This window comes from Apostichopus japonicus, chromosome 12 (genome assembly GCF_037975245.1).
Source record: "Apostichopus japonicus isolate 1M-3 chromosome 12, ASM3797524v1, whole genome shotgun sequence".
In the NCBI taxonomy this organism is placed as follows: domain Eukaryota; kingdom Metazoa; phylum Echinodermata; class Holothuroidea; order Aspidochirotida; family Stichopodidae; genus Apostichopus; species Apostichopus japonicus.
Window position 1 is genome coordinate 28611139 of NC_092572.1, and position 27063 is coordinate 28638201.

Here is a 27063-nt window from a genome sequence, read left to right on the forward strand (position 1 = left end):
TATCGGCCTGTCAACTGAATTCGTGCCTGTTGCAAAGTTACGCGGCGTATTTGCATTGACGATGCCGATGTTTTGCGGATTTCAATAGCAAAGGGAGCGAGAATGCATCATTGAGCCTTGTTAGTTTGTGTTATTGTCAGGTATGCACCTAGTCACGTTATTTTGGAAAGAAAGAACTCTTCATTCAGGTGAAATACAGTTACTTAGTTGTTTTTGGTTCGCGAATCATGATCGTTGCAGCTTTGAGTGCAGTGCGTCACTTAGATAGTAATGTAATAATACCGTTGTACGTAATACCATGCGGAATACGTACACACACACACACTGACAGTGACTCATTCATTACTCGTTTGTATCTGCTACTACGAGTAAGGTCGTAACTCACAAACTAACAATCCTTTATCGAAATTAAACTGCGTCTCACTGATATTGTACCCTTGTTGGCTTAACGTTGTTTCTTTACTCGTCATTGATACTCAGGAGGGTTTCCACATCACTGCACGAGTTGATAAGACAGTTTTTCGAGTGTTGGATACCATTCGGCAGTTTTGCAACAGAGAAACAATTCGGAAATAAGGCGGAAGTATTGTGTTCAACCTCGGTTTCAGGTAGGATATTGGCATACGTGTGTGTTATCTATACATTTCTTAAGAAGTCTTTTGAGTAGTTTGTGATCTTAGTTCACCTACATATATTTAGCAGTTGAAAGTACTTAGTTCTCATTCCAATTATATTTGTCAATTATAAAACGTCAGATTTGGTGCTTGATTGCTCGTAGTCTAGGCTTATGTTTCACCTACCTTTTGACAGACCGAGTTGGCAAAACAATTATCTCCATGCAGCATAGCCAACTGTGTCATTTAACCCAGTTTGACCTGCTTAGTTGTTCGCAACAGTGTTAGTTCATCTTGTATTATGAGACTTGTCAAATGTTTTTTGAATCTCTTTGAGTTACCTTAGTTACAATGTACAGTACATACACTGTTAGTGTTACAGTATGCCTCTACATGTGCAGGCAATTAGAATCTAGTTAATCGTGACCTCTTAAAATAAGCTACTCATTGAGAATTGCACACAAAATAAGCCTGTAAATATTCATTTATATCACTTTTGCTTCGAACCTGGAATACGCATAGGGCCTAGTAAGTTAATGTTTTAGAAGTGATGCAATTATGGTAAATGTTTGAAGACTCACTTTCACAAGATGCAAGAAACTTTTTCAAGGTATTTTGGAATCATGCCTATCCGGCATTACTGTTGGCTACATAGATATATGTTAGGAACAGAGCTAAATTTGTATCTATGTGTTTGAAATGTGCAGGGTAGATCGTAACACTGCACAATATGTACACCATGTACACCATGCACACTATGTACACCATGTACACCTTCTGTTCATATATATACATACGCAGTATACATGTAGCTATTGAGATCCACATCTAGAGGAGATGCATACATGCACAGATGACCCAGTTAGACTAGATTCTATAGGCATACCCTGTCAGTGGTTTCCATGATATTACATAACACTGTTGATATATATACTTCATAACTTACTCTGAACTAATTAAACCTATTGCAGCATTTTTGTGGTTCACTGATGTACGGTATGTACAGTATGTTCATTCCTGAAAGGAGAAGCAAACTATGACTATCGTTATGATTAGACTGTGATATAGAGAAGCTTGTGATGAGTAATTTCCTTGTTTTACCAGTCCGAGAATTCCATTGCCATTTAGAAGATACTGTATGACCTTGATTTTAAATGACAAGAAAATATACTTTCAGGGCAAGTCTAAATATTACTTATCATCGTATCATAATTCATCACTGAACTGTAGTCTGCATGTTAACATTAAAAGTTCCACATACATGTATAAACGTATGTTGTTGGTGTAGAACAATATACATTATAGTCGCTCCTGAAGGTGCTGTATTGATGCAGGAATGCTGAACATGAACATTGGACATGTCCTTACCGACAACCTCAAGAGCAGTTTTAGCTGATGATCAAGGAACTTAAAATAGAATCATGATAACTTCAGTTCTTTGAACCATTGGAAAACCTTTTACAAGAACATGCAGGGCTCAAAATTATTCAGAAGTAATATTGATGTGGCCATTTGTTAAAGGGAGTGAGTCTAGTCTAAAATCAAATCTTGAGCTATAACAAATAGAGCTCTCTGTTAAAATTGTGGAGTTGCATGGCAGTAAGTCAGATGTTCAAACATCTCACTTTGTTATCAGTATACTAAATGTTGGTTATTAAAGGCTCAAATTTATGTTAGGTTCAGAGCGCATCCTCTCCCCCCCCCCCCCACCCCCTAGAACTGTCTTCCCAAAACGCATAATTTGCTAAACAGACTTTTTTTTTAAATTTAAAATTGATATTTTGCTGACATACAATAGACGTTCACTACTTAAGGGGGCAAACAGCTTTAAATAGTTGCACTGTGATAGTTTCTTTGTCCACAGTTTGTATTGTCAGAGATGTTAATTTGAAAGTCTCTTGCTTGAATGGATCGTAATGGGTGCTTAATCCAGCGGTATTTTTCCCACGCACCTGTATGATGATGTATGGGTTACCATTGATGCCCAGTCTGTTGCGTGGGCTGGTGAAAGATTGTATGATGTGTTTATGGTTAAGATATTCCAATTTTTTACCAAATTTTAATAGCAGCAGGTTCTACAGTATTGTGAGGGGAGGGGGGGGGGGGGAGTTTATCACCAGCCAAGAATCCTTTCCATTTGAAGCAATTGGCTTAGCAATTGGAAGGTTCTGGGTTCGATTCCCGGCCGGGTCATAGTAAGGTGGGTTTTCATCCAAGAGCAATCTACGGTTTTCCCATTTGATATGACTCTCTAAGTTGAAAAGATTCCAAATTTGAGTTAAAATGGTGAATTGGACGCCACCCGATGTGTCAGTTGTAATCCATAAGCCCTTGCGGGTTTCTCCCACATCTGTGATCGATTAAGCATCGTACACATGACTGCTGATTATTATTATTAGAAGTATAAATATTATAAATATTAAAAATTGTGTCTAATTTGGCATACACACTTCAAATACTTTGTCTGTCCTTCCAGAACAGACTGAGTTAATTTCGTTTTCTTTTTACTTTGTCACAACATGTACATTTATGTTTGAAAGATTACACAGTATGTATGTTAGGATACATGTAGTACATTGTTATAGCCTAGAAGGAATTGATCTAAAAACACTTTATAGGCTTGTCTATTATGTCCAGTAAGTCACTGCCTGTATAACACAGTATATAAATGTAAACCAGAATACAGAAAGTAAGGTTTTGATGACTTCATTATTTACACTAGACTTTTGCTTGTTCACCAGAAATAGCTGTTATAATTTTAAATGTCCTGAACAAAACCACTATTTTGATGTGCAATTACAGTATGGCATGACAAACACTGTAGGTCAGTCTAGTCTACTGTATGTTGGCAATACACACACACCTCTACCAAACACACTATGTAAATACTCAATGTGATACATCCACAAACCAAGTATGAGAAGTATCCACAATTCCTACTTCGAGATAGTCAGATTTTGACCTCGGTTGTCCTCAAATGACCTTTGACCTATACCAACAACATCATTCCTGTACTTAATATGGCAAATTTATATATCATGTATGAGAGGTATCCATTATTTCTACCATGCGATATCATGTTTAAATGGTTCTCATAGTTTGACTGTTGGTGACCAAAACAAACACAACGTATCAAAAACATTCATACTGCCCCTGGAGAGATATCGTGTTGACAAGGGTTTCAGCATTTGACCTGTAATGACCTCAGATGACCTTTGACCTCCACCAAAAACAATTTCTTCCACTCAATATGACACATTTACATACCGAATATGAAAAGTATCCATGATTCTTATTTGGAGATATATGTTTACCCAAGCTGGTCGTAACACAAACGTACACACACACACACTGACACACGCCATCATGACTGCATTGGTTCCGATTCTCATCGAAACCAAAAGACTAGCAATATTTATATACTTAGCAAAAAAGAAGCAAACAGATAATGCTTCCGTAAGATGATTAGGAAATATGTCAATGTAGTCAGTAACTACCATGGTAGAAATTTCTTAGTTTTATGCTAAATGATGAAACAGTACGGACTACACATTGTACATAATGTCTTGTAATGAATTGCAGGCAGAATACGCACAAAATTCTTAGACAACTTTTTTGGCGATATTCAAAGAAAAATGTGATACATGTGAAGGTTTTGTTGGATTACATGTTAAGGCAGAAACCTACAGTACTTACAGTATGGGTGACAATGTTATGTGACAAATAAGACACATTTACAAGGTTCAATTTTAAAGGGGAAAAAACCCCTGGAAGCATCACCTCTACGTAGCTTATAATCTGACAGAGATCAACGTGAAAAGCAAGTATCCAAACGATTAAGAGAAATCCTTCGCCATTTGGGAGATATTTAGTTTAATAGTCACGCCTCCCCGAGCTGTCGTGCGGTAAATCTGTGATCGTGTCAAAGTGCCACTAGGAAATATGAAACCTTGTACTTTCCGGTAGAATTTCTTTTCGAAATTACAAGGTGGTAAAATGGTAAATGTTTATCAATTATAATCAATGCCATCATAACGATATCGCAAGTACTGTAGCTTGTAGCCTCAATGTACTTTAGATTCAGCAGTTCCAGAACCCATTTAGTGGTGTGGTTGGTATCTTCTTTAGAGCAGCCATCTTTAATCCAGTACTTGATACTAAAGCTGAAGATATATCATGACATTTTTCAGTCACGTACAGTAGTTGACGTTAAACACTTTTAAGATGTATTTTACATACAAATTTTACAATGAAACCTGGCAGAGTACTGTTGGTAAGGCTAATTGTACAAAAATTCATTTGATGAATTGCAAATCCCCCCCCCCCCCCCTCCTCCACCATGATGTGACATTGCCAAATGCAAAATGTAATAGTGATAACATCATACTCCTCATCTCTCAAAGTGTTCTCTTGTCCTTTCCTTTTCATTTGGTTTCTTCTTCCTCTGTCTTTTTCCTTCTATTTTTTTTCCCCTTTCTTTTGTAGCTCTGTTTTTGCTGATACAATGTGTATCTTTCATTCCCACTACTTGGAAGTTCTATACAGCTAAGGGAGAGGTTAAATGGATCATGTTCTATAAGAATGGCTTCCTCTGTACAAGTAGCCATTCACCCTGATAGGCAGGTCAAAATGTTGACATGAGCAGCTTAATAATTCAGTTTGCCACATTATGGTAGAGCCATAAATTAAGACCTTTAAATAGAAAAGATTTGGAACCTGAAAAAAAAAAGGTTTATGATACTAATAATAATAATATATAATAAGAATAATAATAATCTGTTAATTGTACTTCTGCCAAAATTGCATTGGGCTTAAAAGTTTCAATCCGTGGGTAGCCCCCCCAAAGAAGGTTAATAACTTGCGAATTGATTATATTAACAGCAACTAACAGGTTGTATTAACTAAAATACTTAACATCTGTTACTGCTTGCCACTTTCCCTTTGGTTTTGGAAAACACTATTGGTAACATCAATTTCGATAATTCGATTTAAGGACTTTTGTGTCTGATATACTAAACATCTCAATTTCCTCTCTTTTTTTTTTCTTTTTTTTTTTTGGGCGGGGGGGGGGGGTTATGAGGCGCTGGTTCTGCATTGACTGTCTTTCTCGTGCAGCTGTTGCTGGAAGAACAGTACTACTGCATTGTTTACTCATAAGTCTCATTGTCAAAGTCGACTGAAGATCATTCTGCGTCGCTCTTGTCACACCTGGTATGTGCTGCATGGTATTTTAACATACAGTATATTGTTTGAATATGAGATATGGCTGATCACCTGTGATGATAAGTTATTGTGTAGCTCCGTGGAGTATAAACCCCCCGTGGAGTATAACCCCCCCCCCTGTTTTTTTTCTTTGTGGTATAATCATGGCATATTATATTATTTGTATTTGAAGTCCCAGTCAGTAAGTGTACATAATGCCAGTGATTTCTGTGATTCAGAAGGGGTCTATGCCCATTTTATAAGTAAGTTGATTTTGTGGTTAAATTACCTTTGACATGTATTATGGCAACAGTCACAAGACTGACTAAAATATACCAAGTGAATAATCATCATAAAGTGTGATCAGCTGTGACCAACTAAAAAGGGATGGTTCCTAGTTCCTACACAAGAGATTTTCAAAGGAACAGTAAAATATTAAAGGGCATTTACGTATCCTTTATTTATATCAGAGCTCAAACATGGTTGATACTGTAGGTGATATCACCTAGTATAGTGAAGAAACCAAATTTTCTAGTCAAATTCAATCAATCCAAATGAAACGACCGGGTCATGTCCCATTAGTTCGCCGGTTGTCTTTGGACTATACCATTGGAAAATACTGTAGGTTGGTGTGGAGTTTAACATTGATGGTGAAAGGTTGACACAGGTTAGGGATAATAATAGTAATATATAAAAACAATTAATTCACCAAATTCAAATAGATTAGGGATGTGAAGTGTCGTTTTCAAAATAAGTTGAGAAAGTCAAGACAACGTCTGGTGTACGGTTGTAGACAAAGTGCAGGACACCCCCTATGTGATAGTGGAATATTCCGACAGGCGACTGGGACATGATCAGTAACCTTGTAATGTAGTACATACTGTATGTATAATATTTGAATTTGATATACGTACATGTACTGTAGCTCACTATCTTATATCTGATAGGAAAGCAACTTGTGCATGTATATTTGAAGATTAGGGTGTGAATATAGCCTGGTTCTGAATAGTTTTGAACGTGTTTACAAAAATTTTCAGTTTGCTGTACAAACATATAATTGTTAATGTTAACTGTAAATATTCTGAGAAATTGAAGAAAATGACTCGTATTATCCTCCAAGTGGAAGATAAAATGATAGGACGTCTCTGCATCATGATGGATTCAAGAGGAACAGGAAGTGGAAGGTGATCAGGAACTGGATCAGCGGGGCAGGTCGTGCTAGAAACATTAACGAATCTGACAAATTAGGTAGATTGGATTGTTTATATGTAGGGAAGAGATACAGTAGGTCAGTAAAGTTGTCTGTGAATTACTTCAACTAGGAGGTTTTGAAGTCTCCACAAAAAGTTGAAGTATGTGTGACCTGTGCAGTAAGACATGATAATTTGGCACTTCACCAAGAAGAAAACAGAACATAGCATACAGGTAAATAATTAAACCACCAAAAGAAGCAACACCAGAAAGAAAACTTGAGTAGGGGGGCTAGGAGGGTATGCAGACATCTCCCCCGGGGGTCACTGACAAATTTTGTCTTTCCCACAGATCCATTGATCATCTGCAGTTTTGACATCGGACCGTGAATTGGGCTCCCCATTATTGCTTGGGCTGCTGCTCTTACAATCTTTGCATTTCTAAATTGTCCAACATTCAAGGATTTAAGTTACAAGACAAGTTAGTAACAGCATGTTATTTATATTCTGAGCTTTGCATACCACATGTACAGTAGTGTGTACTTTCTAATTTCACTGTGCTACCCTGCATAGTTACAGTACAGCTCTTTGTATACATGTATGTAGTATATATTTAGGATGCCACTCTAGTATCGAAACAGGACCTGCTCATTAGCTCACATGACTACGCTGTTGGTGTTGTGAAATTTAATGTAAGGGGCAGTTGTGATGTCAATTGGCTGAGTACTATTGGGGCATGTATACTGTAGCTGCACAGTGTTCAATACACAGAGGCACAGTAGACACAAGCACAGTCTGAACATGTGCTTATAAAATAATACAGAGCATAAAACATATTACATAAATTACTTCATACTTCTCTTCCATGTCTTCAGTTGATATTGTATCTGCTAAATTTATTTGGCTTACAAAACACAATACAAGTTCTGTAACATTTAGCCCTGTCTCCCTTTCCCTCTCCCCATCAGGATCCAGTTGTTAGGTGATGTTTCATTTTCTGGTGGGGTGGGGGGGGGATTGGAGGAAAAGGGGATTTAGGAAGTTTTTCATTCTGTTGAACCATTGTAATCCACAAAATTGGCACCTTAAAATGACGTTACATTTTAGGTACATTTATATCGACAGCAGGTTTCCAAATTTATAGTACAACAATAAAAACAAACAAAATTAGATTTAGTTTTTGGGAGGGTGAATTTTCTGTATTAACTAGATAAAACAGTTGATAAGTTGCCCAATTATGATCAGCCAAGTGGGTATTTATTTTGCCAACAGATGGAAGAGGAGGAGGGGGGGGGGCTGGGGGAGGAATGGAGGTATCCAATTACAATATATGTTAACAGTAAATATTACATGATCACTTTGTTCAATCTTGATGTAATGGTGTAAACAATTGGGAACATTGACATGATAAGTACTGTACAAATTTGCACTTTTCTAAAGTTTGTGATAACCAATCCTGCTGTAATTGAATGAAGTATAACTTTACTATTTGACATGTGACACTTGGTGGAAGCGGCAATGAAATAATAATAAAAAAAACCCAAATGAAAACATGCTGATGCATGCAATATGGAAGTACAGTTTAATATTCTACTACGTCACATTCACGGTCTAAAAGGAATTACCATTACAGTCGGCTGCCTGATACACTGTATGCCCTGAGCTGTTAGGCCATGCTTTCGAAATGTCTACCAACCATCGGTCGCCCACACACATAGAGGAGTGTGACGAGATTGCTTTCAATAATCGCTGCACTGACAGAAAAGGTTGCAATAAAATGATGTATTACCACATACTGTAGCACTAAGTACTACATTATACAAAGAATTGAGTGACAATGCAACTTTCAGCTGAACTGTACAAGGAAGTGAGTTAAAGTTAGGTTGTGAAGAACCTCAGCAAAACCAAAAGACTGGTCCAAGTACTGCAGTTATGATGCAGTATTTTGAATGTATTTCCACACCGGAACCATGTATTGTAGACTCCTGTCCTGTATTCTCATCTACTTTATGCGCACATAAAATTTAAAAAATTCTTAATTTTGTAATAAATTACTAGACTACCTGTACTGTATACTAACTTGCAAATTTCTGGCACATTTATGTAAGTTGTACTGTAAGGTACAGTACAGTACTTACTGTACCATACTGTATGGTACAGTACTGTATAGTATGGTTCTGTACTGTACAGTACTGTACCGTACAGAATGTTACTGTACCGTACAGAATGTTACTGTACAGTGTACGGTACCGTACACTGTACAGTACTTAACTGTACTTAATGTGCCAACTGGGGTTTGATCCCTAGTTAAGTACTGTATGCAAGGTACTGTGGTATTCGACTACGCTCATCCCCTTCCCCCATCTCCCCCCATCTCCCAGCAAAGGCATGGCTACAGTATGTAGGGATCGCTACCAACTAAAAGCTGGATCTGGTTATTTTAGTTTGTGATCCAGAGATCACAGGTTCAAATTCTAGCTACAGTAATTGACACCTTCTGCCTCTTTTCCACCATGCACAGTTTGTTATTATGGCAGACTTTACCAGTACTTAGCAGAGGTACTGTACTAGCAAATGACTGCTACTACTACTAGCTTATTTTCTTCATCTTCCAATGTCATAACTTACAGTGGATTGACAATTCAGTTGATTTATTTCCCTGAAACCTTTGGCCTAAGATGCATTATTAAACACGATTGGATGATGACCGCTACAGTACACTGGGAGCACTTGTTTATTTCGGCAAGAACAACAGGCAAATATCTGGGATTAATGATTCACTCGTTGGCAAATTTGATTTGACGTGATAGACTTCCATGAATTGTAGTGGAATGAGGTACAGACTGTTTACTGTTCTGTACTTCTGTGTACTGTTGAGTATTAAGTTTTAAATTCACCTGTATCTATGTGGAGGCGGTTCACAGCTAATTTCGAAAGGTAAATTAGTTTACCAGCTTCTGGTTATTGTGTTTGTGATTGAACCATAAACCGGGGTTGTATTGAAATTTACTGAGCTCTTCTGTTACCTGTCTCACCTCTCCTATCACATCTTCCCATCTACCTAGCCTAATAACTGGCTAACATTTTTCGCTGTGCCCACCCCCTCCCCCCTCTTGACCCTCCTCCAGGGGTCACAGCCATTCGCAAAGTTTAGAAGCCTATTCCGGGGATGTTCTTGTTTCATTGGAAAGATCTTGTTTTTCGGATGTTTCCCGAGTGTTTGGATTTGAAAATCTGGAAGATTAGTTCCTCGAAACGCTTTCCGAAGTGCTGCATAAGTAGAAGTCAGAGCCATGGGCAAAGCAAACTGTTTTATAGGGCATTGAGTTAAAAATTGTCTATGGCTTTCATTTCAATTATTTATAGGCATTTATCTAGGCACCACAGAAATATTTTTCAAAATGGCGCAGGCTTAGTCAGGCCTGCCTGCTTTGCTTGTACAATTTGTCAACATCCAAGCAATGTTGCCAGGGAAACCTTTGGGCTTTTACTATAAGATAACTTAGCAGATTACTGTCATGTGACACTAGCCACAGATTTAATGAGGGTTGGGTTTGCAACTTTCTTAGAAAACGTTTTCAACTAATAGAAATAGGATAATTTTTTACTGAACAGTTTGCTCAATCCAAATGCTTTTAATTACAGAACTTTGTTCTCTGAATCAAGTTTTCTTTTCTAAATACAGTTCACCTAGAGTTTCTTTCTTTATTGTTTACTGTGAAACGATTGGACCGGTTGCATAGAAGCTCAGAAGGAATAAACTTTGATGACCTTTTCCAGCGATTGCTCCAAGCAATTGCAGTATTTAAATTTTACTCTATTGTTTCCATACTACAGTATACATATCCTTTGTATAAATATATTTCAAACATCATGTAGTTGGTTCAAAAGTTCATGAAACTGGTTATGGTTTCACTCTTTTGTTTAACATATTTTGCCATAATTAACATTACCGCGAAATATTGCTTAGATTTCAAATGATTATGTACATCTATAGCAGTGTTGAAGGCAATGGTTTTGTCTTAACTATAAAATGCTATGGCATATCTGTGTACAAAAAGAAATGCCATGGATAATCTCTTGTACACATACTTATAGCAAGTTTTCCATAATTTGGAATAGCATCCTGCGATGCAATATCTGGTCAGATAAATATTGTATATATTGCCTGACAGTAATTAATTGTTTGTGTGATGTCTGAAATAACATAATTCAATCCTATCAGATTCATGCGTTCAATATTAACATATTATTATTGCAGCACTTGATGATATTTCAGATGATATTTTCTGATGACATTTCAGTGTTGCAGGAAGGTGAAATTTACTGTTAACAAGTGTGTTAGACCAATCTTAATTAACAAACAAAAAATGGTCCTATTTAACCCCCTCCCTCCCTCCATCCCCAGACCAGTATCCAGGTATTCTGAGTTGAAGGAGTATCAACAATTTAAGGAGGTACATAATAGTTAAGTGTCCTTTTGCTTATGTAGTGCAACTTCTGTGTACACATGGTGGCACAGATGGGGAAGAGGGGGGGGGGGGTTGGTCATTGCAGTAGTATGCATGTGGAGCACACCCCTCTGTGCCCCATTGGTCTGGCCCTATACACAGTAGGCCTGCCCTCCTCACACTCAATCCTGGAATACGAAAGAAAAGGGCTTAACATGGTTACATGAATCTAATACAGTAGGTCATTATGATACCATAGTATGGTATGGTATAATCTGAAAATTCCTATTTAAAGCTAAAAATATTTATGGAAAAAAAAAAAATCAGGTTTAAAAGTATTTACCTTGCTTCCTCGCTTACCTGTCTCCTCACAACCTTAGCACCACATTCTACGGTGCCTAGAATGTCCTGGTAATGTTTGTTGACGGAAGAAATTATGATACCTTGCAACCAGCTACGTAGCTATTTACCAATGGTTTAACATGATTGCATCCAGGAAGTGTATGGTCAGAGTAATACTATAATGTCCATGGTTTTGCAGAGCGTTTTGCTGTGACAGTGTTTACCCATCAAATTGAATTTTGATGGCAATCTCTTATGCAAGGAACTTAACCTGCCCAGGCTAGAATTTATTAGAGGTTTTTTTTTCTGGTACTTGGACTGACCTAGATTTCCAAGACAGGTCATGCTGTTAAGACCCAAGATCCACTGAGACCTTTGTACTACTCTACAGGTTAAAATCTACCTTTAATTTTGACAAAATTGACACAGATATATACATAAGAGGTGGTGGATATTCATTGTGCAACAGTGCATTTGTTAATGGCATCCTGACCTTGATGATATCAGTTTTTGTTGTTGAAAATCTGACAAAAGAAGGTATACATATGAACCCTGAAAGGTGTTTAAGGAGGCATGCATGAGATCTATGTAACATCTACAGAGAGCAGTAAGCACAGGTATTGTACACATGCATGCATTAAATCTTACTTCCGTGCCTCCATATGAGTGGTACATCATTTTATTCAATTCAACTGTGTGTATTTAGAGCAACCCTTATTCATGATGATGAGGTCTAAAACACAGCTGAAACCAGTAAAAAGAAAAATAAGGATGGTTTCTAATAATGGAAATTGTTTACATATGGAATGGAGCTTTGTTACATCATGAATGGTAGAGGAAGAGGTAATGGGGGTTGCCCCTGGAGGGTCAAGGGGGGTGGGGGGCAGCATAGTGCTAAGATATGTACCAGTGGATCGGTTAGGTAGATGGGAAAGTGCAATAGTAGCATCAAGACAGGTAAGGATCTGACATAGCTTGAAACTACCCAGACCAGGGAGATTTGGGGTCAAAGGTCTCTGCACTGAAGATTGTTGAGTGTGGTACAGAGAACAAGATGATAACGGTTGCCACATCAGATCGGTGGTTTACGGTTTCTTTTCAACTACTGTACCTGTCTCCCCCCCCCCCCCTCCTCCCCATAGTAACACACTTCAGTACCATTTATACAGGCTACTGTTGTACTGAGGCCTAGTATAAAGATTCCTAGTTGAAACCAAGTTGAATGACCGAGGTCTAAGTCTAACACATGTGTTAACAGGTTCTACATCTGTATATATATGTACAGTAGTCATACCTGTGGTTTCATTAACACAGAGAATTGCTTTACCACATGAGAAAAAGCAAAATGACTTCCCTTTGTTAACCTCAATATACAGTCTTATGGTAAATTTACAAAGAGGGTCTTCTCATACCCCTTGCTGCGCACCCCTCTGAGTTTGTGGCTGGGTAGGAGTGGGTTTAAATATGATTTCTTTCTTCCTTCTTCTAGACAATAAACTTGCTCCTAGGATATTGAACTCACAGTCATTGGCTGTTGTAAACTGTACCGTTTGAACTGACCATAATTCAAAGACGACTCACTGCTAGTGCTTATTAAAAGATTATGCTGATTTTTTTCCACTGGTAAAAAAAAAAAAAAACACCTTTTGATGCCAAAATGTGTTCCTTAATACTTTAATGGGTAGCTTAGAGATTAGCAGAAAAGAGGTTGATAGATTTTATCTGGCTTTTGGTTTTACAGACTTTGCTAAATGCAGCTGTCAAACTAAAAGAAAAAAAAAATTGTTGATCATGTCAAGCAAATAGACTATATACAATTTTTGTAAATTAGTTTCACGGTTTCTGTTTCAATTAAAGTCGATCTTCGAGTAGCAATTACTTCTACATTCTATCAGAGGTCCAACGGGTAAACAGTGTTTAGAATGATGTGCAGCGTGGATTTCCTAGGTCACTAATATATAGTAACTTAAATACCCTAGTCGTCTTGAATTCTACCGAAAATTGATAGGAGCGAAAAACCTTTTCTGAAAATGAATGGTAAAAGGTGATACACACGTCTGTATGCAAGATAAAATGCATTACTTTGCTGATGGAATTGCAACTTCTGATGGGATATATATGGCACTTAACCCAGGTTACAATTTAATCCTTACTGTCATACAGTTATTAGGGCAGTGAATAATTGAGTGTACATATTTTGTGTACCAGATAAATTGTTCCCTTTGAAAGGAAATATTGAATATTCTTAAGTTAATGCACTTATGGTAAAAAAAATTATCAACTCATAAAGGAATTTTTGTAGTGGCAGTCTTATTGAGTATATATTAAAAAAATCTCCATAATATTATCATCGCCACAGTCCTAGTTCGGATTTTTCATCCTATGATTTCAGAAGAAGGGAATTTTTGAACTGAACAATACTAAACAATTCCTTTTATGTAGTGTAGTTTTAGTCTCTGCTGTTGCTGTGCATTGTTAACTTATTTGGGACTGAGTTCTCATTATCAAATGTTACAAAGGAGAGCCTTTTTCAACTTTGCTAAAAACCTGAACAACTTTTGAAAAGCACTTCAATACCCTGGATGTTCCAGCTCAGATTGACAAAAAAAAAACAACAAGAGAGGGAGAGAGAGGAAAAAAGTGAAGGGTTTCCTTTTGTGTACAAATAGTATATAGGGATACAATGGGATTAGATAACACTTCCATCCTTTTGTCAAATTGTAGCACTACAGTATAGGGAGTTAAGTTGATGGCTTTATAACTGGTAGTACTCTAAACAGTGGTTCTGCTATATAAAGCACATCTTATTTTAATATCAAAGAATTTAACCTTGCATGTGGTAAGCTTAAAAGTTTGGTCTGTATGTCTGTATGAACAACTCTACTGATTTACAATAGGGGGTTTAAAGTTTCCCCTTTTGTGTCCACCTAAAGGGGATTTCAAGGTTCAAGGAATTGTTCCCAAATCTTCACTTGGAAGTTTCAGTGGAAGTAATGGGATTATATTGTTTAATTGTCAAATTTGATTTTCAAGTACTTACTACTAACTGTGTACTGTGAGTATGATCATCACTGACACCAACACTGGGCATCATCTTCCAAATAATGCAGCCCACAGATTGAGGAAGTCAACCATGGTCTGTGTGTCGCTTCTCGGCCTTTTGGCTAAGATCATGTGTAGTATCTGTTCCCTTTCGAGGGGAATGGTGATGCACACCTGAAGATGATCACACAGTCACAATCCCGATGCAAGGGGCCTGAGTTTGAGAGCGGATCGGTCGTTTGGTAGTTTGGTTTTCGTGTCCGGGTTCTCCTTCTGGGCGACTTTTTCTTAAAAAGTACCATGGTCTGTGACTCTGTGTGTCTGTCTGTCTGTGGACTTGTGCTAATTGTCTGTGTGTCTATCATAATCATATACTATTCTATATATATAATCAACTCAATATGATAAAATGTTCTGTGGCGATTTTGGAGACTACATTTTTGTCAATTTGTAAAAAAAACGAAAAAACAATACTGCAACTTGTTTAGAATCTTGAATTGCTGAACACCCCCACCCACCCCACCCTCCCCCACCAGCAAGGGGATTGATCTACCGATGTCAATACAGCCCTCTGTCTCATGATATGCATAGTTTGGTTGAACTTAGGACTAACCTGTAGTTACTACTTCAATGCAAAAATTCAATGATTTCATGGAGAGATGGAGAGAGAAAGTGAAGACAACAGAAGAAATACTGTAAAAGAAAAGAATAACAAAATGATAGAGTGCATTCTGTTGAAGTGTGTGCTTGGTCTGGGATGGCTATTTAGTAGCATGCATCCTGAACATGATAGATCAATGCATGTACACTGTACATGATCAAAACTGCTTGTAACCACTACAGTATACATGTAGAAACTAGTCTGTGTTGTCAGTTTCCATTGTGGTATTGATTTTAGCATTCAATTGTGTTTCTGTGTACGTATTACCACCGACTAAAAGACCTCACAGTTTAATTAATCCACCTTTTTAGTTAAACACAACTTCTGCATGACCAGCCAACCCCAGCAACTTCTGGCTTCATTATGTGGCATATATACAAGGAAGGGAAACTATTCATTTAGTTTCTACCCGTGGCTCTGAACCCGACAGGAAGCGTCATTTCCTAAAATCGCTCAATCCGTGCCATCCCATTTATCACAGAGCTCTATATAAATGAATCCTGGGATTAAGGTACACAGTAGGACGACATGCCAGGCTTTTAGCCATTGTTACATACAGTACATTACACACATAGAGAATCTTTTGAACTGTGTGCAAAGAGAAAGTGCACCTGGGTTGTTGTAAAATGTAGTGTCCTGGGAGACATTTGTTAGGTCCCTGGGAATGGAGAGAAAGAAAAAAAAAACCTGGAATTATCAGGGTTGGATTTGAAGCCCTGGGGAAATGGGTTTGGGACTGAATTGTTTAATGAAAAGAGACACATGTAATATTTACTTCTTTGTAGTTGGTAGCAATAGTGACACCTCAAATTCAGGTATTGGAGGAGGGGGGGGGGGGGTTAATAGACCTTGAGGAAAAGACAATTCTTATACAGTGAAGGAGGTGACTTCCTTGTTGTGATAACATGGAATGGATAATACCTTACACACACATTCAAACACATATGCTAGCTATGATGAAATGGCCAAGACTTTCCAAACTTACTGTACAACACACTCCCGTTTTGGAATTTTATGACCAGTTTGAACTATATATCAATTTGTATGGTATCCCTTCAAGTGATGAGGCAAGGTCCTTAGGAGGGAGTAGGGAGGGTCAAGCGATGAGGCAAGGTCCTTAGGAGGGAGTACTGTAGGGAGGGTCAAGCGATGAGGCAAGGTCCTTAGGAGGGAGTACTGTAGGGAGGGTCAAGCGATGAGGCAAGGTCTAATAGGAGGGAGTAAGGAGGGTCAAGCGTATCTTATTCATAATGGCCAGCCTTGTTTGGAAGGGTCGTGGCTTTGATTTCATTAAATAGTTGATCAATATTACAAAGTTAATCCAATTAAAGTTTAATTAATCATATTTGATGCTAATGTACATGTTGCATACAATATGGAGGATGTATCTACAGTAGATCTTATGTGTTTTATGAAGGAGTGTGACGTTAATCATTTGTATGTAGGATTCACTTCTGTACAGTCTATAGTTCTAGTGCACTATACATCTGCTGCACACAGCAGATGTATGCTTGTATGGCTGACTTGAAGAGTAAAACGTGCATCGTTTTAGCTTGACTTCAGGTAAGTACAGTACTAGATTGCAATTTAAGATAATGGGCAGGCAGGAACTTTGTAGCAGGATGTTTATTTATCAAGGGCGGGCACAGAGATTAAGTGTTTGATTATATTTGTTTGTTTTTTCCATTGTTATTATATATATATATTTTTTTTGGGGGGGGGGGAGTGGCAAGGATATGTGTATTGAACTTGGTATGCTTGATATGTTGGGTGTAATTATAGCTACATGGTTCATTAACATTCCTTAAGCGGCAGTGCTTAACCACGGCTGTAGAGATGATAGTTTCACCTTTCATTTGAATAACTTTAGATTAATAAATCTATGTAGTGAGTTAATCTTTAATAGATTTCCACATTGTAGAAAGAAGACACGTATGTACAGGAGAAATGCAATGACGAAATGCCTTGTAAAATGCTGAGCCTGCAAAATTTGAAAGTATTACTTGTGGTGAAAACTTGCCAGATTCATAGTGATAACCAGAGTGGGAGCTGGGGGTGGGGACACCAGGACAGATGGATAAAGTGGGAGTCTGCTAGAGGGGGAGTGGGATAAAGGGAGGGGTGGGTCTAGACATCTTGTGAACATTTGGAATTTGTTATATGGGTGCAACACTCTGCTCTCACTTTATAGGCAATTAAGTTGAAAATATGGAACATTGATTAAAAAAACATTAAAATTAAGTATGGCTGTGGAAACATGTCACCTTCTCTATGACCTGACCCTAGCGAAATAAATTGTAATAAGGGTCCCATAAACGGGCGCCAATTATGTAGCCGGCATAAATATATTAGGTTGGGAAAATTACAAGTGGCACCTTTCCATGAGGGTAGGGCCGGTTTGCTCTGAGATCGTGGGGGAACACTCACACAAAAATAAACCAAAATAAAGGCAAAGTAGTGTGTTTACTATGCACATGGACGTTGTATTAAATTCAATGGGGTTACTTTAACAACTTTTAAAAGAAAACTGTAAAATAATGGGTGTAACTTACACCCATTTATATTTACACCCCAGATCCTTCCTTGCTGATTTTTTAGAGCTACTGTACCTTCTCTTATTACACTTCCCAGGCAGTAATAGTACTTAAACACATGAATTGTCCCCCCCCCCCCCCCAAAAAAAAACAGGAAAATCAAAGGCAATGTTTTAATATATAATTTATATCCTCCCATAACTCTTAATTTGTCACGGTATATTAATTTTTTCAGCCGGTCTGTATATATACGTGAAAACTTGCTTCCTTCTCTTAAAAGAATTCTTCTTGATTGCATGACGTTTCGTGGCGTGCCCAGTTCTGCATACTAATAATAAGTTGAAACTAACAATTTTTGGAAAGGTGTTTCCTCGATTCCATTTGTGGATAACTTTCTGGAAGCAGGAATTCAAAAAAAAAGGAAAGCGGTCACATGACCTCATTTAACTTGCAAGCTGCTAGATGCTAGATAGCTGGAATATTTGAGTATTGGTAAGTAGTCATAATCACCGGCCTGGGAAAAAACAAAACAATGAAATCCGGCAATTTTCCAAACACATGCAATGACCACAATTTAGCCTAGTACCCTTAGTAGACCTACCTTGGTTTATCCTATCAGTAAATTTGTCTTTTTACTGTGTCATTAACTGGTTAGGCCAAAGTGACTTTGCATAATATCCTTACCTGTCTCCTCACAACATTAGCCCTCTGGCTGTAGCTGTTTCTAGAGTGAATCGGTAACCTTCAACTTTTAAACACTGTACTGTACACCCTTAACAACATCTTTCCACCGGTCAATCTACCGGTCAATCTACTGGTCAATATGACCTGCCTCATTCTACAACCTTAATTTTGTTTATATCCAGTGTTACAGTATCTACTGTACTTCATTGGTTGCCGATGGAGACAACTTTTCAGTGCCCACCCCGGGTCAGGAGTTCATAGGTAACTACTAACTTTTAGCTTATTGCATTAATTCTGCAGCAAAATGTTTGGTAGATCGCATTTAGTTTCCCCCAGGAATTTTTCCGAGTGCAGAATATTATGTTATGTTGGGAATGAAAACGCCCCTACTGTAGCTCCCTTACAGTTACAATAGTTTGACTTAGCTGCGAGTGACATCAACCTTGCTCTGTTTAGTTTACCGTGTTTAGGTTTCCCGACATTATAAACTCAAAATACACATGTATGCAGGCTGGATATCCAGGACAGCTATATATTCTTTTTTGTCCCGTTTCCTTCCTTGTATATCGGAAACAATATTTTTTTTTTTCATTTTCAAAAGGTCGTGAGAAAGGTTGAAATTGAATTTCCTGCACGGTTTATTCACTTTGTGGAAACATTTGTTTCCTTGTTATCTCTTTTCTGTTTCCGTTTGACAAACCATTACAATGTTTGGGACTCTTTCCTCGCATCCGTTTTGCATTCAAACGATTTCCTATATGTAAGCAGCCCAATGGCTCGTCCGCAGAGAGAGCGCTGCGTGCATCAAGCCGATAGCTGTACAGGATGTCTTTAGGCGTCTCTCGTTCAAGTAAAAGCCCGGGACAGTATCGTTTAACAATGTTAGGACTTGGAGGAAACCCTGCAATTAGTGGTTGTTCAGTATATAGTAGTGATGGACAGGAAGAGTCAGGTGAGGTCAAAAGAAAAGGGGGTAAGCGGAGAAGGGGATAGCTAATGAGGGATTAAGAGTTTGCATTTATTGTCAGGAAATGATTTCTCAAACCATGCATCTTTAACCATATTTTGCATTATATTGTACATAGTAGTAAAACTGTTGATACATTTCAAGAGGTACAGTAGTAACCATAAAAGAGCTGCATTTTGTGTTGAACATGGTCACAATCTGTTTGGGTGGCATTCAGTATACATCACGCTGTTAAGAAGAAAGCTAAGGTGACCTACTTAGTACTTACAATAGAAAGTACTGCAACTTTCAGTGGTAGGTAGTCCACAACGGACCAAGAATATCAATTTAGTTTACCAATTATGACATAATAACACATTGCAGTACATTTTGTGGGACATACACTAAACATTGTGTACATTACGGCAAAATGCTGCTATTGAGTAGAAACAACTAATCAAGGATCTTTGATTGTTTGATGGGTTATATCCAATCAGTTTTCAATGCAGGACTCACAAATTATTCGCAACTTGCTGTTGGTCCCCTTCCACTCCCTCAGAAATCTCCCTATGTGGCACTAACCAACCACTACCATATGCTGTTTCAGTTGATCAGCTGTAAGTGCCCCCTCGCCATATCTATAATGGTTTCGATCATTTTAACCAGGACTTTTTAATCAAAAGTCTGAGAATATGCTTGTACATCAAAAACTGTTGGAGGTATTATAAGAAAGAATGCAAAAAAAAATGAGGCTTCAACATCAATTGCGCCACTGCACTGAGTCAGGACTTCACCACCAGCAGAATGACTAACTCCTCAAGAAGGCAACCCCCCATGAAGATAATGACGGCTCCCTGGTGTGGTTTGGAAAGTTTCTAGCTTCCAACTGTAGAGTACTACAAAGGAAGTAGGATGTTCTGAAGAGATTTCCATCTTGTCTGCTGAAGTAAAGAGGTCCTTTGATTAGGAAATCAAGTTAGCCTCAAGATTGTGGTCAAGGGCATGAATGGCTTCCAATAGCTACAGTGCTGTGCCTTTACAAGAAAGGAAACTATGCATTCAAATCCTATGAATCACTTGAAAGGAGGAGGAGGAGCCCTTTGAATTTTATTGCAACTTCTTCCAAAGCTGATGAGTATCACATACTCCAGATGAGGTTATAACAGTACGACCACCATACCTCCCCCATCCCATCCCTCCCTCCCTCCCCTCTCCTCTTAAGAAGTGAAATCTGTTGAGGAAGTTACGCATAGATTTGACTTGATCTGATCGTAAACATTATCATCTCCTTGACTCCTCATAAGAAGGATTTTCTACATCTTGAATTAAAAGCAAGAATCACTCAGAAAACAATTTGAAAGGTTCAATATTTTTACTTGTTTTGTTAACCTTAACTTGGTGAGACAATTTCTAGTAAGACCTGTTTTAATTTTTTTTTATAGCATTTAATTTTGGGTAGCTTTTTGTAAAAAAAAAAAAAATTGTAGCCGTTTGAACCCAAAACTACTACTAACCAATACTGTACCTCTGGAAACCAAATTGCAGTAATTCATGACATATGTCTAGACTATCCAGCTATCATCTATAGCCCAGTGAACTTGGCCTGTGTTTGAAAACCAACTGGATGTGCTTTTGCTTGGACATGAAACAGTTTCCCCGCTTGTAGTTCCTGCAGAACTTACAGTAATCATAACAGCTCAGTTCCGTCTTTGGTAAGTTTTTATCTCTATATGAACGAACGCTCAACTTTCAGGGAATAGTTCATCGTTATTTTAGTCATTGAAGTGGGCAAAATTGACTGTGACTTATTGATGTATATAGGTCTTTAATAGTTGGTTTATTCTTAGAACAAATTAAAAAAAAAAAAAAAAAACTCTTGCTGACACTGCATGTTGTCTGAGAGTTACATATTATTTACTTCGTTCCTCATTTACCTGTCTCCTCACAACCTTAGCACCTCATTCTACCGTGTCTAGTATGCCCTGGTAATCTTTTAACACTGTGCACCCTCAGCGACCGGCTCCTCCGGTCGTTGCCCTTCCTTCTCATTCTACCATCCAAAGTGTTTACTCATGCGTTTTCGTAGCAGATTCATGTAGTTTCTTCACTCGTAAATATATAAACCAGTGAGTTTTATGATGTGCAATCAGCATCCATGGAAAGGAAACATATTATTGACTGATGCATCCAGCTGGTACTGTAATATAAAGTGGCATGAACGTGTTCTGTTGTAAATGCCGTTATAGTGAATAGTACATATATACTCAACACAGGACACAGCCACAGCATCATGCCACTTTGGTCGATATATATAGTGTGTGTCTATGCCTTGCACCATTTGGTATTTAATATTGTTTGGTATGTGGGTGCCACTGTTTGTATGCATGGCGAGGGTTTATACGCCAGTATTTGATGCAACCACTGTTTTTAATGTGAACCTTTTTTTTTTACGCTATAGTACTAGTACTAGTTGTACCACTATGGATATCTACATGCCTATATTGCCATGGTTATAATTTTGCATATGTGCCACAGTTTGTAGACCAGCTGTGCATTTCACAGGTTGCATACATGTATATGACTAGATGCCAGTTTTACATGTGTTTGCACTATTTTGCCACTGTTTTGTACTCAGTTTGGTTGCCACAGTTTTTGTATGCAAATTGTCACAGTTTTGTTCAGGTGGACTATTATGCATATATGCCACTGTTAAATGCACATGTGCAGTATGATAGTACACATATATGCTGTCAATTGTCAAAATCCATGAAAGTGATTTTCCAACCGGGAATATTTACGAACTTGTGATCTCAAACATATTACTTTGTACAAAGAAGCATACATGTCATTAACATAACTATCCTCTACAAAGAAGCATGTTATTAACATATAACTATGTACAAAGAAGCATGTCATTAACATATAAAGTTTATCCTCTAAAAAGAAGCATGTTATTAACATATAACTATGTACAAAGAAGCATGTCGTTAACATGTATCCTGTACAAAGAAGCATGCTGTTAACATAACTACTGTATGTACAAATAAGCATGTCATTAACATAACTACCTGTACATGTACAAACAAGCATGTCCTTATCTTGTATCGTGTACACAATCAAGACAAAGTTTAATGACAGCGAGTTTAATTGTTCGAAGATGGAATGACCTACTTCAGTTAGTCATTGAGGGGTCTATTAAATCACACTGACCTTCAGGAACCTTAGATATAGGTATCACCCGACTTGATTAGCGAGAGTACTCACTCGTAGTTCTCAGGTATTGCTTTCAAGTTATACTCAATCTGGTCGCTCAGGATGTTATAGTACTACTCATACCTGTATTGTAGAAATGGTTCAGTACTCATAGAGTCATACTCTCTCTTTGATAGAGCCTTACCAATGGAAGCTCTAGTTGTGATCTAGTACTCTTGTGAGACCTCACTCGGCTTGTAATTCTTGCATCACGTATGTACAGTTGCCTGTACTCATTTTCACCCGAAATTTGTACTCACACTCAAACTTTGTTCTATTTTTGCGGTGCATGGTTTAAAGTACACACTTGACACCAATTTCTACTTGTGTTAGTATCCGAGCTGTTGCACACTGTTGCACTCAAGCTGTTGTACTCATGAGCACTACAAGTGAAACCACCAACTGAGAGACAACTGGCTTGCTACATGGTCAGAGGGAAAAATTGAAGGACATGTAATCCTGATACCACTCCATTGAAAGATCTTGCCAAAGATCTTCATTGCTCTGCCATATTTCTTTATAACTTCCTACACAGTTTTCTGATGTTTGTTTATGACATAAAGAGTGTAAATTAGCTAGTATTTGATAGATTTTGCTAGATATTGGTTAATGTGCACTTACATAAATAAAAGTAATGTGCATGCAAATATAATAAAATCAAATTAATGATCACTTAAATAAAATAAGCTTAAATTGCGCTTAAATCAAATGAAATCATATTAATGCTCACTTAAATAAAATAAAACTAATGTGTACTAAGGTTTATCAAATAAAATTGTTAACTTTTATGTGAATATTTTCAACCTGTCATATTAACTAAATAAAGCTGTGAAAAGAAAGGGTTGATGAAAACTTTCTAAATTTGTGACAAAGTTAAGTCACATGATGTTGGCATTTAAAGGTGAAAGACTTGTTTAATAAGGAATCTGTTTAAATATTTCCTCACCCATTCTAATGATTCAAACTAGGTCATTAGCCTCTTAGCTCTTCCATTCATGTTTTGCTAGTTTCTATAGACTTATAGACTGTGTTTTGAATAGATCTGTTGCATAGCAGTGGACACACTGAACTCTATTGAATATGCTTAGTAAGCTGATAAGCTACCAAACTCTTTTGTGGAAGCTGTTCCAGGCCTCATGTTTTCCTTTCTTGGAATTAGCTCCCTAAATTTTCAGTTTGCCTGTTGAAAAAAGCAGCAAGCTGGCTTTGAAGGAGGCTGACCTTTGTATCTTTCACATAACTGATCAGTGACAGAGATCTTACTAGAATAGACTCTTGAACTAGCCAAGTCTGGAAAGAAAGAAACAAGTGTGACCAAAAGCTGTGATTGAGCAATATGCTAGGGTTTCTGCTGGTATCTATGGGCCAATATTTCCATAGAGAAAGAAAAGAACAGCACTTTAAATTTGAAAGGTGGCCAGACTGTTTTTTTCTTTTAATAAAAGGGTAGTCGCTTAAATGTCAACAAGAAATTTTGAAGAGTTAATTTCTGCTAATATTCCATCGTCATCATCATCATCATCATCATCATCATCATCGTCATCATCATTTCAATAATTAGCTTCATCGGATAAGTACTTTTCTAAATCTAAGTTCAGTTTGAATCGAGGTAGAAGTTTTGATAGATTTGGATTCACCTGGATGATACCGTAGTTTCTTTAACAGGGAAAATGTGGAGAGCACATGATTTTACTTTCCTTTATAAATGTGGATCAAGGGGATTTGTGTTGGATTCCCCCTCCTCCCCCTTCTCCCCCTTCTCCCCCTTCTCCCCCTCCTACCCCTCTCCCTCCCCCCAAAAAATAAAGATAGATTAATTTCCTAAAGTAAGTTCTTAGAAAAAGATCTCTCAAGTACTGTAGAATGTGAGTTTCAACTGTTTAATTAGTACTTAATATACATAGAACTTTATGGAAATAATGTAGGGGAAACAAAATAGTGTCATAAACAATTAGGAAACTGATTCCTAAATCCTGTTTGTTCGTAATAGACCTGTACTGACAACTCATTACAACATAGCCTTTCTTTCATAGCTATTTTATATAGCTTCTAGTTAATATGTTAAACTGGCCAGCATGTTGCCAGTCATTGTTTGGTGACTACCTGCTTGGCATTCCTAACATATTTTCCAGATCTTTAACTGTGTAGGCAGTGCAGGTGATACAAAGGTCATGGGTTTGGTCCCTCCTCTCTCTCTCAGTGAGGTAATAACAGCTAATGACACAACAACAGGTTGCAGTGGAAGAAGGATCAATTTGTTTTACTTATCTTCTAGGGTTAAATCTGGAAGTGGATCTCTGACATGTATGTTGTATACAGTTTGTCTAACATACCAATTTACAGAACTAGGGTACAGTAGCTCTACAAAGTTAGCAGGGAGGGGAAAACCTTGCTGAATTACCTACAGTGTAACATGTTTCTTTTAAGTACTGTCAATTAACAACTATCAGCTAATTGATTAAGGGAATAATCATCACTGTTTAGGTGAAGAAGAAGAAGAATCCCATCTCAAATTCTCGCTCCTAACTACGAGATATTTTTTGATTGAATCATATTTTGACGGGGTGAACCATTGCTTTCTCATGGTGTTAATAATTGTTCATTGTGTGTACTGTAGCCTTGTATTGCGAACACTGGTTAGATCTACACTGTTTCAAGAAAATCCTTCCCCAATTTGGCGATTTTCTAATGTGGTTTTGAAAATTAGAAGACTAAATAAGAAAGATGTAGGAAATATTCATTGCTTTCGGTTAAGTGACTGGTCACCAGAAGATCCTTTGTAACAAACCATTTCATAGTATGCATGACCGAGACAGGATAATGGGGATTGACATTAATTTGAAGAAGCAATAATAATGATAATAATACCATAAATATAATGATAATGATAGTAATATATTTATATATTGCGCTTCAGTATGAGAAGCTATAGATATCCCTCATTCGCACATACATGTATTTAGCTGTATTTAAACAATTAATTTCTCATTCGTATATCAGCGATTTATTTTTCTTTCAAACGTGCAATCGTAAGAGAGCCGGATTTAAAAATGGAGAAAAGTGTTTCCTTCGGTAACAGTACATTATATGTTTAACATACGTCACACTATAAGTCATTACTCATAACTGACAGCATGAATAGATCGCGTGTGTATAAATCTGTATTCCATTTCACGCACAGTTAGACTTCTGAAGAAATTTCCAACAAAGAGATGATCAAACAGTTCTCTGAAAACGGAATTTCTAAACGCTTTTGTCTGGTTTTATTGGATTCATTTGTTTATTTTAGTTCAAACTTTTGCTCTAGGTCAACAGATTGTTAACTGCTGAATCATGGCAAGCTGAGAATGAAATTTGTAGAGATCCCTGTCTGTTAACAATATTATTGACAATTGGTTTGCAAAATTGGTTTGTATTGTGGCAAAAATACCTGCAGTTAACTTCCTTTGAAATTCTAACTGGTCTAATCCGTGGTTCTGAGTACAGATCTCTGAATTAGAAATGGATTTCAGTCAAGTCCTTTGTACCCACAAATTCTGAGTATGACAAAAATGTGTGAAGGAACAACTTTCCCAAATAAAAGAAACAATATTAAAGAAAAAAAATGTATTTTTGGGTTTTTTTTTGTGCCAAATATGGATGTCCATAGGAATGTCAGAGGGCTGATAGTTTGTCAAAGTGTCACAAAGTGGAGATGAATCCTTTTAATTCCACTTCCCCCTCCCCTCCCCTCCCCCTCCCCTCCCCTCCCCTCCCCTGGGGACCCATTCATAATTTTATTTGAAAGTAGTGTATAGTATAGATTTCCCCATTCCCAACCCCCCTCCTCATGGCTGGTTTAATCTCTGGGTACTTAACGCAATGACAACTCTGCGCTCCGATTAACATGAGAATAGCTTCTCACGTGTGTTTTTTTGTAAAAACAGTACAGTACAGAAGAGTAGCTGTCTGTCATGGGTAAGGATGGCGATTGGCGAGTGCCTCCAGATGTTACAGATAAATCAATAACATTACACCAAATGTGACACTTTTTTCTGAAAGAGGAATCAGTTTTTGTTGTAATCTGTATCCTGTATTAAAGTGTGGGCATGGACAAATAGTTCATTACCAGGGGCTTTCAGTTTGGTCACCAACTTTCCATAAAT

At 37.5% G+C, this 27063-nt stretch overlaps 1 protein-coding gene and 1 pseudogene across 5 annotated transcripts in view; both read left to right on the forward strand.

The window, feature by feature from the left end:
- LOC139976772 (uncharacterized) overlaps window positions 1-27063 on the forward strand; it is a 69555-nt gene continuing 42492 nt past the window's right edge. For 3 of the 5 annotated variants that reach the window (XM_071985518.1, XM_071985523.1, XM_071985521.1), the window contains exon 1: window positions 21-608. The gene's annotated coding sequence lies outside the window, so the exon portion shown is untranslated. Of the gene's footprint in view, window positions 609-27063 lie in introns of all 5 variants that reach the window. The other 2 variants (XM_071985519.1, XM_071985520.1) reach the window with 2 other exon arrangements.
- Window positions 14944-15042, forward strand: LOC139978093 (U2 spliceosomal RNA; annotated as a pseudogene).